Source organism: Galeopterus variegatus, unplaced genomic scaffold, assembly GCF_000696425.1.
Source record: "Galeopterus variegatus unplaced genomic scaffold, G_variegatus-3.0.2 Scaffold763, whole genome shotgun sequence".
NCBI classification, from domain to species: domain Eukaryota; kingdom Metazoa; phylum Chordata; class Mammalia; order Dermoptera; family Cynocephalidae; genus Galeopterus; species Galeopterus variegatus.
Genome location: NW_007726874.1, coordinates 501,956 through 518,077, shown reverse-complemented (window position 1 = coordinate 518,077; position 16,122 = coordinate 501,956). Strand labels below are relative to the sequence as shown.

Sequence of the window (16,122 nt, the reverse complement as noted above, 5' to 3'; positions counted from 1 at the left end):
GGTTGCTTTGAACAGCAACAGTATTCATGTCTATCAGGTCCGGCCTAAGAAAAAATTCACTGTGTTAATTATGTTTTCTCACTTGCCAATTCAACATTATATTTGCATGTGTATCTATTTTTATAACAACTCCTGAAAATATTGACACTAAGCCTATGTTAAAATACAGAGATTTTAACAAACATTTAACGTTGCTCACTTCTCTCAGAAATTTTTCTGTGCCTGAAGAAAACACAGCAAGGAAAATATTAAAATTTGAACATATGCGTAACCTTCAACAAAGTCCACAAATATCTCATAATCAGAATATACACAAGTACCTGTCCCATTCAAGTAATTTAAGCTTCACTCCTCCAACAGCATCCTTCCAAACCAGCCAGCATCCTTTCAATATTTCTCCCCACATACAAAAAACTCGTGCTCAGTTCAATACCATGTCCATGGCATCCCCATTCCAGGATGTCTTTTCCTGTCACTCTTGTCTTCTATAATCCTACTCTCCCTCCCAAGCAGAGACCAAACCCCACCTCTTCTGTGGAGCCCTCGCTGATCTTCCCAGCCCTCATTTCTCTCTCTGCTCCCTGAACTCCTCATATTCCTGGCCTGCACCACCCAATGTGGCATTTAGGATAATCTTATGCTCCCCTGCCCTATTAGTTCTCAGTCTCATGTACGTGTGCATCTTGTCTCTCCCAAGTAGTCAACTCCAAGACAGCAAGTACAATGTGTCAAAAAACTTCTGCGCCCTTCTGCTGAGATAAAGAGTGACATATACATAGTAGACCCGCAATAAATATCTACTGATAACTTGATAAGTGCGTTGGTTAGTAATTTGAATCATAAATGAATGGCAAAAATAAGCACTAGTTTATGTCTTCACAAGCATGCATGTATGCACATGCGCTGACATGCATGAACACACACACTCTCTCACAAACCAGACTTCATTTCTTTCTAATCTGTGAAACTTACATGATACTCTAAACCACGAGGATACTTTGAAGCTAGCTCTATCAACCTGAGACAGAAAATGACTCCTCAAATATTTCTTATATGGAAAGTAACAAAATATGGTAGCTGGAAACTTCATCTGAGGCCAGAAGCCAGTTAGAAAACTTTGATCTCAAAAACTAAACATTAAAAGAATGCAGAAACCAATGTGGAAATAGCAAAGCTTTCAAAAAGAGTAGCACTTATCCCCCAAAATCACTGAGTAAAAACATGTTTATCAGTTTATAAAGTAAGGCTCCCTACAATCTCCACAGGCATTCTGGTGTGCTCAAAATAATCATTTGGGGAACCACAGAGTGGGAAGGCTCAGAGAAAGTGTGAGGGGGATGAAATGCAAATTATTTTGAATATTACTTGGCAGGTTGTTCGCCTGAGAAACTCTCAAAATATATCATTAATTTTATAAAGGTAAAAAGCAATTTGTACTCCTATTTTTATCTGGTGAGAAAGCAGAACTCCAAAGAAATCTAGTTAGAGTTTTATAGCACTTTGAAGTGCTCATAGCCTGGAAATGTAACTACTATTATCTACATGTTCATATCCCAGGAGATTATTAGGAAATTCATTAATGTTTTTCACAGGCCATCAATATGATCACTCAAAAGTGATCCTACATTTATTACAGGAAAAATAAATCCACTGATGACAATAGAGATACATGACAGACCTCTAAAAATAACATTTTTTTACTCACATAAAAGCATGTCAAAGAATCTGCCAACTTCAAGATTACTAAATAGGTGTGCATAACAATCTAATATCTAAAACAAATATAAAATAATATAAAAACAAATATCTAAAGTTCCTTCACTGAAAAATTGCTTTGTTTCCATAGAGTTTACACACTTTGGAGAAATAAAAACCAGCCTTTCTGAGTCTGCCAAATATCAGAACAAGAAACGGCATGTTATGATGAGAGCCCTGCCATTATCAAAGAAAGTAAACACTGAGTAATCCCAGAGAGAATGAATAAAGTCATTGAAGAATCCAGTTTTTTAACTAAGAGAATAAAACATAAAACTTCCTTCAGAATGACATAGTCATTTCAGCACAAAAGCAGCTGTATAGTACAATGACTTTGAATAAGTCACCTCTTTTATCATGATATTTAACACTTTAATGGAACAAAAATGGAAATGGTTTTCCTCCATTAAAAAACTGTAGTAGATAAAGAAATTAGTTAAGCAAAAATGGAAACAGAAAAATTTAAAAACCACTATGAAAAAGTAACAGCCTGAAAGTCTTCAAAACTCTTTTCCTCCCCCAGCTCCTCTCCTAACAGTCTAGTCACATTCAGTCCTTCAATCTGCCCTTCCTCTCTTTGCCTGGAGCAACCAGAAGGGACTGTGCTGTGTCCCGTCTACCTTCCTTCTTTCTTCATAGTCTCACCGGGATAATATGACCTTTAAGACCTTAGCTATTTTCACATACAGAAGATATTTATTTTCATTCCAAAGGTTTCATTTCACTGTAACATCTCCTTTTTGTGGAACGCTGGTAGGAAATTTCATTCCCATCTTAGGTTTTACTAACTGAAGAGCGAGCATCATATTATATTGTAAGCATGTAGAAAGCAGTGACCATGTTCCTGTGTTCTATTTTAGATAGCTGACCATTAACTATCCTAATTTACCTATTTCATGGAAACCTTTCAAAGTTATATAATTGTTTGCCACCTAAAATAACATATACTGGTCTTTTTATAGAAAAAAGGTCACTCGGGCCGGCCCAGTGGCGCACTGCTACAGTGCGCCGCTTGGGAGCGCGGCGGCGCTCCTGNTGAGGGTTGCGATCCGTTGCTGGACACAAAAAAAGACAAAAAGGAAAAAAAAAAAAAAAAAGAAAAAAGGTCACTCTAACTCACTTGTTTTATTATTCTATAATAATGTAATCTTTTCTAATTGACTCAATCATCATGGATTATAATTATTAAAACATATTTATATCCCACCTTTTCTTTCATAAATGATTAAAAACAGCTTGCAAAGAAATGAAAATATAAGAAGATAACCTAAATCTTAAATTAAAATCATCAAACTAACAGAAGGCCATAAAATGAAGTTGAAAGTGAGACGAAAAAGATGCAAACCTCTTAAGTGCATGCTTAGTATCCTTAATTTGTTCCAAAAATATAGAGCAAGAGGGTATCAAACAAACAAACAAACAAACAAAAAAACCCAGCTACTGGTATAATACAAAATAAATTTTGAATAAAAGTAATGTTTATTTTTTAAATAATACCCATATCAAAAGAACATTCCTTCTAGACTATATATATCTCCAATGCATATATACATATATACGTATGTGGCCATTTATGCATATATAGGTGTATAAATGGATAAGTGTATATATAGTGTAAAGATATCACCACTTACACTGACAGCCAAAGCTGGCTCAACATTAAAATTGCATAAGAGATTTTTTTGGTATAGATACCCCAAAAGGAACTTTCCAGTCCTCAAATACCTTATCATTAGCTCATATGAGAATTAGATAGGATTCTGTGAGAAAATATGGCTTAAACAGAGTTATAAATGGGTAAGATTAGCACAAGAGTCTATCTGAGGCTTCTTATATCATGTCAAACACCAATACACTCAACTATAGGGAACACGAAACAAAGTCACAATACTTGGAAAGAAAATACTTAGAAATATAGTAGAAGGGACACTGATTAAAGTTAGCCAAGAAAAAGAAAAAAAAAGTTAAAGAAGAGTACATTAGTGCAGACACAAGATTACCAAATTCTGAACCAAAAACGTGACTATAGCTGAAAGCACAGATGTGAGAAATATCAATAGTCAAAGTCCCAATCAGATTTGTTTTTTCAGTATGAAAAAATTAAGTGACTTAAATTCATAGAATTTGTTAAGTTGTATTGGCTCTCAATTGGCACTTAATAATTATTTAGGTGGATATAATCAGTTAGATTTGGCTATCCCATATCTGAACCCCTTCCTATGTCTGAGAAATTTCCCTTTTATGAATCTTGAGGAAAGCAGAGGGACAGAGCCCATTTCCTAATAAAAAACAAAAACACATCAGGTTTTTCTTGCCTCTTTTCTTTGCCAAAAAAAATGTCCAATGTATACCTCACCTGTCCATACACAACATTACCTGGCCAACTCAAAATCTTCCTGTACACTTGGCTCCACCATCATCTCCTCCAGGAAATACTTTTCTCTGTTACCAAATGCTTTCTGCTACCTCTAGTTCTATATTTACCACATTTCATTAGGACTAGGAATTTGTTTGTCCTTTACATTGTACTGCGGGCTTCCTGAAGGGAGGGTGTGTGTTTTATCTATATTCATATCTTAAATCTCTAGCATAATGCCTAGCACAGGAACTTCTGAGAAGTGAATGAATAATACAGGAATGAATGAGCTATGGGGACTGGGAGGTAACGGTGATTGAAATTCCTGGAGAAATTCTCTATCCTAGGCTTGTTCCTTTTCTTTTCACTAATTTGTACAGGCAAAGCCATCATTTATAGCTTCCGGCCAGGATTTCAAATCATCAAAATCTACATGGAACAGGATACAATGTCATAGCTTCTCCAGATCCGAAACAAGCACACACCTTTTTGAGGTTTCCTAAAGGCTTTCTCTGCGGAAAACAATTTGGAAAAGAGGAGTGAAAACAACAAACAGAGGTGATTAATAAAGTTTCAAGAAGTATAAATTACTGCTCCTGCGTTTCCCTCCCTTCTTATGCTCTCATGTACCCTCAACTTCAGCTTCTGGTAAAGCTGCCAGTTGGGATGCCTTATAAAATAATAAAACGAAAGGAAATAATACATATCAATACCCACTATGTGGAAGGCAATACATTAAGGGGTTTAAAGGCATGACCTCACTTAATTCTCTCAAAAACCCTAAGCAGTAGGTAATAGATCTGCAACATAACCAGTGTCACTTTAGACAAGCCCAAGTACAAAATGGCACCACCCACCTCCTCCCCTCCCCTCCCCCTTCCCTTTAGGAGAAGCCTCCTGACTTAAACAGAAACCCCTTTTGCTTCTGCAAGGATGCAGTTCACGCTGATCTACATTAGCATAATGGCCCTCCTTGATGGTATCAGCCAGCCCTGGTGCACTATATAAGCTCTACCACCCCCACACCTGGTGCTGTCCCCCATTTTCAGGGCAGCCCCAGGCTGTTCCCCACTTTGAGCGCAGCGTGGCAGATTCTTTTCCTTTAATAAAGCTTGAATGGTACCCGGCATCTCGGCTCATTTTCTTTCAGTGGGCTGTGTTATTGTCCTGAATTTACAGATGGAAAAACTAATGCATAAGGCTGCATAAATTGATGAAGAACACATATCTGGTAAGTGGCAGTCAGGACTTGAACCCAGTCAAATAGGCTTTGTAGGCTTTCTGACTATTAAAGCCCGAGCTCTTCACTGCACTATCTGGACATTATAAACTGAGAACTAACTAAATAGTGACACCCATTATGAAGCCTAGAACTCAAAATGAAGAAAATATAAAAGAAATCATGCTTCTGCTACTGCGGGAAACAATAATGATGATGGTAATATCCATAACGAAACACAGGAAAGTGTGTGTATATGTGTGTGTTTATTGACATACTCAGAAAAATAATTAAATTATAAGAAATAAGACGAAGGGGCTGGCTAGCCAGTTAGCTCAGTTGGTTAGGGTGTGGTGTTATGACACCAAGGTCCAAGGTTCAGATCCCCACACCAGCCAGCCACCAAAAAATACAGACAGAAAGACAGACAGACAGATGGACAGACAGACAGAAAGATGAAGTTTCAGATTGCTACCAATACAGTACTCATCAATGTATACTATACCAATATTTCCCACACTTGGGATGGTTTTAGGGCCCTAATCTAGATTAAGAATACAGAGAAAGGCCTATCTGTATTTGAACAAGTTTCTCCTCCTTCCCAGGTGATTCTAATCAGGCAAGTTTGGGAACTAAACCATGTAAGAATCCTTTGTCTCTAATAATTCTTTAGTTTTCTTTCAAAATTATAAATATTTTGTATTAGCAAGAAAATCCACAATACCATGAGACAATTATGTAACAATACAAACTCAAACATGCCTACTGCCTTTGCTCTCAGTAGGAGACAGTAAACCTTTTAAATCCAGAGGAAACAACACATTTAGAGTTGGTGGTGGCGGGGGATGGGACCAGGAGGAGACGGATGATAGTTTGCGTTGGCCTAATTCTGGAGCACATTCACTGTAAAATTACAAAGTCTGGAAAAGACAGCATTTGGTCACAGGGTTTTTTTTTTTTTGTTTGTTTGTTCTTAACCAGAGTAATAAAGCACTTAGACTTTGTGATTTGAGATATCTGATCATCTGAAAGAACACTGGATAATAATTTCCTTTCTCAATTAAAAAGCAATAAAAAACAAGATAGAAAGCAGAATAGTGGTTGCCATGCACTGGGAGGAGAAGGGAACAGGGAGTTAGTGTTGAATGGGTGCAGAGTTTCAGTTATGCAGAATTAAGAGTTCTAGAGATGATGGTGCTGATGTTTGCACAACAATGTAAATGTTCCTTATGCCACCTAACCATACTCTTAAAAATGGTAAAGATGGTAAATTTTATGTTATGTGTACCTTAACACAATTTTTTAAATTTAAAAAAATTTTTTAAAGATAATATTTACATATTTGAGATAAAAGGTTATGTAGAGATGGAACGGAAAAATAAAAATCACACAGCTGTGCTTCGGGTGACCTGTCATTTAGTTCTAACTTGCTCTCTGTTTGACTTTGGAAATACATCCTGCAACCTGTGCCACAGTTCCTTCCACAAAAAAATGGAAGTCAGGAATTACAGAAGTTAGGACAGGAATCACATGGCATTCCGATTACTCCCAGAGAGCATCTTGAAATGTGTGGGCATTATGTGTTATGCTCACATACGGTTTGAAGAATCCAAATGATTGGCCCAAAGTCTCAAGAGATGATACACGTGGAAGTAGTTGTGAAACTAAGTATAAAGAGCAATGTACACAGGTTATTTAAAAGTGTCTATTGGCATAAAAACAATATAATAAAAATAAAATCAGAGAAAACTTAACTTGACACTGTGATTGTGCTACTCATAAATAAGTTTTGCCAGTCAACAAACTAGCAAGTTCATTGACGCATTCACTCCATATTTGATAAGCATCTATATTGGAGGGAGCATGACTACAAGAGACCAGTGTGCAGGCGAGGAGCCACCAGCTAGGGTGAACACAGTGAGAGATGAGGCTGGATAGGTGGCAAGGGACCAAGATGATGCATAACCTCATGAACTTCTCTAAGGATTGTAAACTTTTTTCTAAGAACTATAGAAAGCTATTAAAATACATTACGGAGGTTTACAAGAGATTAAATTATCAGATCTGGCATCAGATGGGGAAGAAATTTAAAACAGTGAAAGTTCTCCCATAGAATATAGGTAGGAGACCATGGTGGCTTGCGGAAGAATGTGGCAACCCTGGGGAGAAGAGGACAGGGCAGGAGACAGTGAGAAGGACAAATCCACAGTGGCTCTGATAATTAAGGCTGTAGGCATGAATGAGAGGCAACATGGCAAAAAGACAAGGTCGAATATGCAGCCTTGAAAAACTCCAACATTTACCAGCCCTGTGAAAGAGGCTGAGTCTGCAAAGGAAACTGAACAGGAGCAACCCAAGATATGGGAGAAAAACCAGGGGAGTGTAGTGTCATAAAAACTAAGGGAAAGAGGATTTCAAGAAGAAAAGAATGGCTAATAGGGTCAAATACTGAAAAAGAAGTAATACGAAGCCTGAAAAATGTCCATTGGATTTAGCCACATGGAAGTCACTCATAGCCTTAGAAGTGTTTTAGTAGATTATGGAGCCAGAAGCCAGATTAGAGTGGGCTGAGGAATAATCAAATGGAGAAATATAGATGGAGAATACAGATAATATTTTGAGGAGATTGGCCTGGAATGATATAAGGCAGTAGCTAGAAAAAACATGGGATTAAGGGAAAGTTTTTGATGACTATTGTATTAATGGGAAGGGCTTCCGCATGCTCAAATCCAATCAGAAACGTCTGTTGAAAGGAAAAGTTGAAATACAAAAGAAAGGAGGTTTCGAGGCAAAGGTTGAAATGAAATCCAGAGCACAGCAGGAGAGGATGGGCTTCAGACAGGTGGAGAGAGGACTCTTGTGCTGAATAGGAGCAAAGGAGGCGAGGATGGATGCAAATGAAGGTAGGTTTGTATCTTTGGTAGCGAACAGAAAGACTCCACTCACTGGCTTCAATTTCCTCTGACAGCAGGAGTTCAGCACATCTGTTAACAGTGAACAAAAGATGGTAGGAGGGGGGGGTGGAAGATGGTAGGAAGGAAAAATGATATGAGGGAGGGATGGGGTGAGTGAAGAAGACTGCAGGTCAGAATCATTTGAGGCAGATGATGATGCAGTTCTAGTGAAATCAATCTACCTTTAAGTATGACTTTCTCCATGTGCTTCCCTGCCTGAGGACATGCACAGACAAAGCAGATGGCTGGGCTCGTACAAGCTCAGGCTTTGCTGGGAAAATAGTATATATTCAGCAGTTTGCAAGGAACTGAAACGGGATTTTGTGGAAGTTTAAAAAACAAAAAACAACTAGTGAAATCAATCTACCTTTAAGTATGACTTTCTCCATGTGCTTCCCTGCCTGAGGACATGCACAGACAAAGCAGATGGCTGGGCTCGTACAAGCTCAGGCTTTGCTGGGAAAATAGTATATATTCAGCAGTTTGCAAGGAACTGAAACGGGATTTTGTGGAAGTTTAAAAAACAAAAAACCAAAAAAAAAACCCCACTCCATTTACCTGGAGATCTGTCTTAGAACCTCTATATTCCAGAACACAAACCACACATGAATGAAGCCACATATGCCACTTAACATCTGCTCCTCCATAGTCTGCACAATAAGAATATGCATTCAATAAGCCTCACTTTTGCTATGACAGTAGAGCGGTTACCATAAAAAGAAACCCCACTCCATTTACCTGGAGATCTGTCTTAGAACCTCTACATTCCACAACACAAACCACACATGAATGAAGCCACATATGCCACTTAACATCTGCTCCTCCATAGTCCGCACAATAAGAATATGCATTCAATAAGCCTCACTTTTGCTATGACAGTAGAGCGGTTACCATAACAAATTCCTGAAGATGACTGTTTAGATGAAATCATGTTCAGGCTTAGCATATTCTTACTGTTCTTATTGGTGCAAAAAGCATCTTACCTCGCCCCCAAAAAAGATCTGTAATATGGTCCTCCACTCTCCCCCAGCAAATAAATATGAACATGCGGGAGGCCCACGTACAGTTGCGTAACTGGGTGTAGACATTCTTTTATGCACATATTTGGGCACATAGTGCTGAAAGAAACAAAGCCAAGAACTCCAAGGTGGCAATAGCTCGGAAGGTAATTTTCCCTTGTTCTCAAAACTGAGTTTATTTCAAATATTTGTCCTTTTTTTTTTCCTACAAAGTGACTATTAACAACAAGGCAGAGAGCAAAGATAAGAAACACTATAATTCATAGCAAGCTTTGTTAGTACTTCAAGATTAGAATCTAACAATTTCAATAATTAAAAGACCCTTAATAAATTATGACTCTCATTTCACAAAGAACAACCCACCCCATAACAGCCTCATAGACTTTAATAAATACAGGGAATAGTATTGATTTTGACAGAGAAGTAATTCCTCTAGTAACCATATTTCAGTGAACTGATTCAGAGTATACAATTAACTCTTAGTACCTAAGGGATAAACACCCCTTCCCCCAAAAGGGGGGTGGTGGTGGTAATAAACATTAGTTTCCCTTCCTCCCTATGTTTGGCTGCTGGGTCTGCTAACAATAGAATATTTACTGTAAAGCTCAAGAGCAGATAGGTTTTGATTAAAGACTCTCCTTGCTTTGAAACCAAAATGCAGGTGGGGATCAACTTATTTTTACTCTAGTAGAAAATAAAATCCTAAACTACTTCACATCACAAAATAAGTTGAGAATATAAATCTATAAGCATTAAAATTTTAAAACTGTTGAAACAAATAGGCCTATCAAAGAATACTAGATGGAAAGATGCTGGTTGCTCCTGTAATGTGAAATAAATCTTAATGTAAGAGAAAGGTAAGAGAATGCTGAGGGGAAACATGATATAACAGACAAACAAACAAAAAAAGAAAAATCAGATTTCAAAGCAAGGAGAGTCTAACCAAAGCTCATCTTCTCTTGAGCTTTACAGTCAGTGCCCAATTGTTAACGGGTCCATACCTGCACACAAGGAGGAAGGGAAACTGATGTTTATTACATGGCCACTCTCTCTTAGGTTATCTCAAGACAGCCCCACTGCTGTTCTAACTTCTTAAATGATCACATCACTATGAAATTTGCCAACTTATTTAGTCATTTCTCCCCTAAACTCTTAACACACACGTTTAGACTAACAGCTTGCACATCAAACAGAAGGAAACATGGGCCTGCAGTTTCAGCTCCAGCACATCTTTAAAAACTGGCACACACAAAAAAAAATTATGTATAGAAGGGGAAAGAATGAAGAACAGAAAGAAGAGAATAGGGTTTAGACCGAGTAGAATGCAATTAACAAGCTGGGAAATGTTTCTTTCTCAAAAAAAAAAAAAATTATGTATAGAAGGGGAAAGAATGAAGAACAGAAAAAAGAGAATAGGGTTTAGACCGAGTAGAATGCAATTAACAAGCTGGGAAATGTTTCTTTCTCAAAGGCATCACATGGAGTGGAAATGGTACAGAAAAGGTATATATCAGCACAACTCTTTTGGCAAATAATCCAGAAATATGTCTTAAAACTTTAAATGTAATACCCTTTGACCCACCAATTTCATTTATAAGACCTTATCCTAGTTATCACACGTCTGCAGAAAGACATATAAAATTCAATCCTTTTTTTTTTTTTTTGGTCACTGGCCAATACAGGATCTGAACCCTTGACCTTGGTTGTTATCACACTGCACTCTAATCAACTGGGCTAACTGGCCAGGCTTTACAACATTTTTGAAATAGTTAAAAACAATATAATGTTCATCACTAAGGTACTAGAAATAAATTATGTTACATTCATACAATAGAATTCTATACAGCATTTTTAAAAATCACAGACACAGGGCTGGCCACTTAGATCAGTTGGTTAGAGTGTGGTGCTCTTAACACCAAAGTCCAGGGTTCGATCCCTGTACTGGCCAGCTGCCCAAAAAAATAAAATTAAAAAAAAAATAAATAAATAAAAACACGGACACAAGAAAAGTAGGACTGTGGCAAGGAGCACCTACTACGGAAACTACTACCACGTTTACCAGGATTACATGAGGAGGACAGCCGTATGAGCCATCTTCCTATTACAGCTATGTCACCTTTGCATTTTCTGCCTCAAAAATGGAAGTAGGAGAATGTGGGCTATACCTTATCTCATATCTATAAAGATCAATTTCATACAACAATGGGAGGCTTATTTTTTTCAGAAAATTTCTATAAATTAATCTGGACAAGAGAGCCAGAAACATAGAAAGAAGGTAATATATGCAGGAAATTTCCTCTAAATATTTACATGCCAAATTATATCCCCAAGACTGCATGTAAAAACACAGAGACACAATAAAATTGGTCACTGGACGTGGACACTGACTCACACATGTCATGTGGACACAGATGCATTACCTCACGAGCAGTGTATATTAGCTCTTCAAGGATTTAAAAATGAGACAATGGTTAAAAGTCACCATTTCTGCTCTCTGAATGAATTCAATCACCTGAGTTCATTTGGTAAGGTAAATAAGCAATTTAGTTTTGCCTCACAAACTGAAATACTGGTGATGTTTTCTTTTTTTAATTAATAACCTACGGGTTTCTCTATGTGTCTGGCTTGTGGCCACACAAACTAGAGCCCATGCCCGTGTGCATGCACCCACATATACACACCCTCATATCTCTGGATTCTGCAGCCCGAGGGCTAAGGGAAAAGAACCACCTAGTCAACACTAATCCAACTTCCTATGGGAACATTTCCAACCCTGAAGGACCTCCTCCCAGTATTAAACCAGTCTAATCCAGTTTAGCTTCTAAGGTGTGACTGAATCCAAGCATGTGACTGAGTCACCAGCCTCCAGGTCATACTATTAAACAAGATGACTTTGACCACAGCCTTACTGTCTAACCTTCCCAATTACAGCATCTTAAAACATTTAATATAATGAAATATGATGGCCCCATTAAATTCTAATTCAAAATGCAAACAATGAATAAAATAATTGCTACCCAACTACAGACTCACACTAGTGGAAAATTCCCGGCTGCTTAATTAGAAAAAATTTAAACAGTATGCTCCTGCATACAACCTACTTCCCAGATTTTCAGTCTTACTTGGCTAATATATTCGAAACATGATACCCAACTACAGACTCACACTAGTGGAAAATTCCCGGCTGCTTAATTAGAAAAAATTTAAACAGTATACTCCTGCATACAACCTACTTCCCAGATTTTCAGTCTTACTTGGCTAATATATTCGAAACATGCCTATGAAAAGAATGCCAGGGGCCATAAAGGAGATTTAACTAAATCATGGGAAAAATAAAAACAAGAATAGGACAAGCAGAAACTAGTAAGCAAAAATAATCTCTCTTCAAAACATACACCCCCTTAGCATTTTAGTCCTGACATACTTAGTGTCTCTGCCTGTCACCACCCTAGCTTAGCACAGCCCTACTGCGCACTTGGCATTGTTCTTTCTAACCTGCAGGCGCTCGATCATGTTCATGCCTGCTCAGGCAGATGTGTTTTCATGCTGGGCACCGCTGGGCGCTGCTGTTTTGAAACTTGGCTTTCATCAGCGTTCTAGGGCAGATATCCACTTGGAAAGACGGACAGAAGTCTGACAAGTCAGGGGCTGGAAGTCAGAGCTTTATCTCTCTCAGAAAGAAATGAATCAATTTTACTGTGATGCCAGAGTGCACCCTTAAATAAGAGCACAGCTGAACCCTCTGCTTGTCACATCTACCTCTGAAAAACATGAAAAACTGTCAGAAATTTTACTCTCTTTATATACCCTAATTCTTGGTGACTTATTAATCCACTAGTGTTTGGGGATATTCTTAGAATCTCCTGGCTACTGGCTCTTGGTTAATTCTGTTTCATCCACTTTTGCTCTTAAGCTACTTACACATCAAATGCTTTTGTGACATTCTTTTGATCTAAGTTCATCAAATCCAGTCTTCCTTGTTATTCTTTTGAATGAAAATTAAGAATAGGGGTAATAGTGAGGCTTATTCAGCTAAGATCTATTACCGGTTGTCGTTTTCAGTGAAAAGATTTCATTATGCTTTAAAGAAAATTTAAACTATACAAACAAAACAAGCAGAAACTAGTACAGGTATGTGGTACTTTTATTATTTGAACCATTTCCATTGAAAACTGAATATAACAAATAGAAATTCCTAGAAGGAATTAGAAACAGAATTTTCTAACATAGATTTAGTGGGAAAATATAATGTATTTAACAGTGGCCTTTTTAAATAGATGTATAGAACTGTCCCTTGTAATCTCTTCCACTAAATCATATTACTTTATCATTCTTATTACCTATGGCATAATACAGGCTCTTCATCCTCTTTATGATAATATACTAAAACTACAAAACAGTTCATTTGTTATTTCACTCTTAGGCTGTTTTAATGTTCTAAATCTAAAACCTACAATTTTCCTCACTTTAAAAATGACTATTTTCATAGATGGCTAATTCTAAGTTAAGTAACTAATATTGTCCCTCACTAATTTCTAGCAAGGGGCCAACATCTTAGTTGGCAGCTGTATAAGGTACTATTCATTTAGTCATTTCTTGTATTCATCAATAATTTTCATATATCTTTGATTAGTATTACTCTTCAAAGTTGTGCTATCACAATTGCTCTGGTCATCAGTTCCATTCCTTGAAATCTAGTCTGCCTAAAGGAAACAGTAGTTACATAGAAGTATACGAAGACTTGAGAATCCAAAACAACCACCTCCATTATTTAAAAGGTACGTGATGTCAAAAATATTAGTTATCCTTTGAGCCTCAGTTTCTTATTGATAAAAATGAAGACAATCTATTTCACAGGACTGTCATAATTTTAAAAGCTAATGCATAAAAAACAGCTAGGACCAAAACTGCTAAATGGCCAACATTCTGCAGGTATTTCTTGGGTACCTACTTTGTGACAGTTACTTTTCATGAGTCATTTTTATTCCATAATACTATAGATTTCCCATATTATATAAATTTCTCTTCATTTTTATATCATATAATAGTCTTTCAAGAAACATGAAAATCAGAAAATTAAGTTTACTATGGAAAATTTTAGGATACTGAATTGTCAGTAAAAAAAAATTCTGTTTACTGAGGTTGACATTCTTTTCATTTTCAGAAGTCACACAGTATTTTTTGTGGGAACATGAATAAAAATGTGCTAGACAATCCAAATGAATGTACCTGATTAATAACTTTTAACAGTATAAATTATATCAACATAAAATCTGAAGGACGCTACTCTGTTCCTATTTCAAATAAGTATTTCTAAATCTTCAGAAGATATTAAGCACAAAAAAACTTACTAAATCACTTGTTACAAATAACACTGGTTTACTTTTAAATGACAAATGCTATATGTTTTCCTTCTAATCTCCAAAGAAATATGTCCTATTCTATCCAGGGTATGCAAACCTGCTGCAGAAGGGTAGCCACATCCCTCCTTTGTTCCACTGCAGCAGTCAGGAGGTTCTAAGCCCTCACTCCCTCTTAAGATCCTTTTCAACCAAGTATTCCATAGGGTTAGACTTGGTGTTTGAGTAGAAACCAAACCCATGTGCGTCTCAGATAATTTTATTTACAGAAGCCAAATAGAATCCATAGAAATAATAAAAGTTTTTATCTAAATAAACATAAAAATAAAATCCAATTAAATAGATATTTCCACAGTAAATCCAAATACACCACAAAATTTACAGAAATAATTATCAAGTAAAAACAACTGTTGGATGAGGGAAATATGGTATATCTACACAATGGAATACTACTCTACTATAAAAAAGAATGAAATACTACCATTTGCAGTAACATGGACGGACTCAGAGAAAATTATATTAAGCGAAATAAGTTAAGCACAGAAAGAGAAATACCACATGTTCTCACTTATTTCTGGGAGCTAAAAATAAATAAATGAATGAATGAATGAATAAATAAACAAACAAACAAATGGTGGGCAGCGGGGGAGAAGACACAACAATCACAACAATTCCTTGAACTTGTTAAGACAAGTGAACAGATATGATGTTGATGGTGGGGGAGGGAGAAAGAGGAATTGGTAAAGGGACATGAAAATCAACTACACTGTATATTGATAAATTAAAAGGAAAAAAAAACCCCAAGTGTTAAATAAGACACCACTCTCTAAATGTAATTATTACGGTCCAATAGCCAAAAATCTGCTCATGGTAAATTGTTTATAACTTAACCTTTTGTGTCTTTGGAGTATATCAAGGCATTTAACAGTAAGAAATACATGCAGTTCAACCCTATCCATTTAATTCTTATGCATTTTGAAAGAAAATAACTCAGTTGTTTTTTTCAGTAAAGAAAGGCCTGAGGTCTCTAACTAAAACTAAAGTTCTACAGATGAAAGGTTTCTTCCAGTAAAAGAAACCACAGTAATATTTTATGATGCACAGGATAACTTAACAGAACTTCAGCAACAAAGAAATCTTGTAAGCATTTAAACAAGATATACTGTATTTTTACCGAAATCTAACAAAGGAAAACAAAACAAACTAAGGAAACCAAAGTTCAAAGTTAGAGTGAAACAACTTCTAAAAAGAACACTCAGCCAAAATAAAAGTTCGAAACAAATAACATATACAAGGTTCAAATTCTCACCTAAAGCAATAAGAGCTCTATAACATCAAATTTCCTAGGAAATTTTAGGATCTTTGACATACACAGTGACTTATTTAAGTATTTAGGAGAAAAATACACAGCATATATATATATATATATATATATATATATATATATATATATATATGT

At 36.5% G+C, this 16,122-nt stretch overlaps 1 protein-coding gene across 1 annotated transcript in view; it reads right to left on the bottom strand.

The window, feature by feature from the left end:
• The window catches only part of DST (dystonin), a 447,950-nt gene that overhangs the window by 180,079 nt on the left and 251,749 nt on the right, over nucleotides 1-16,122 (bottom strand).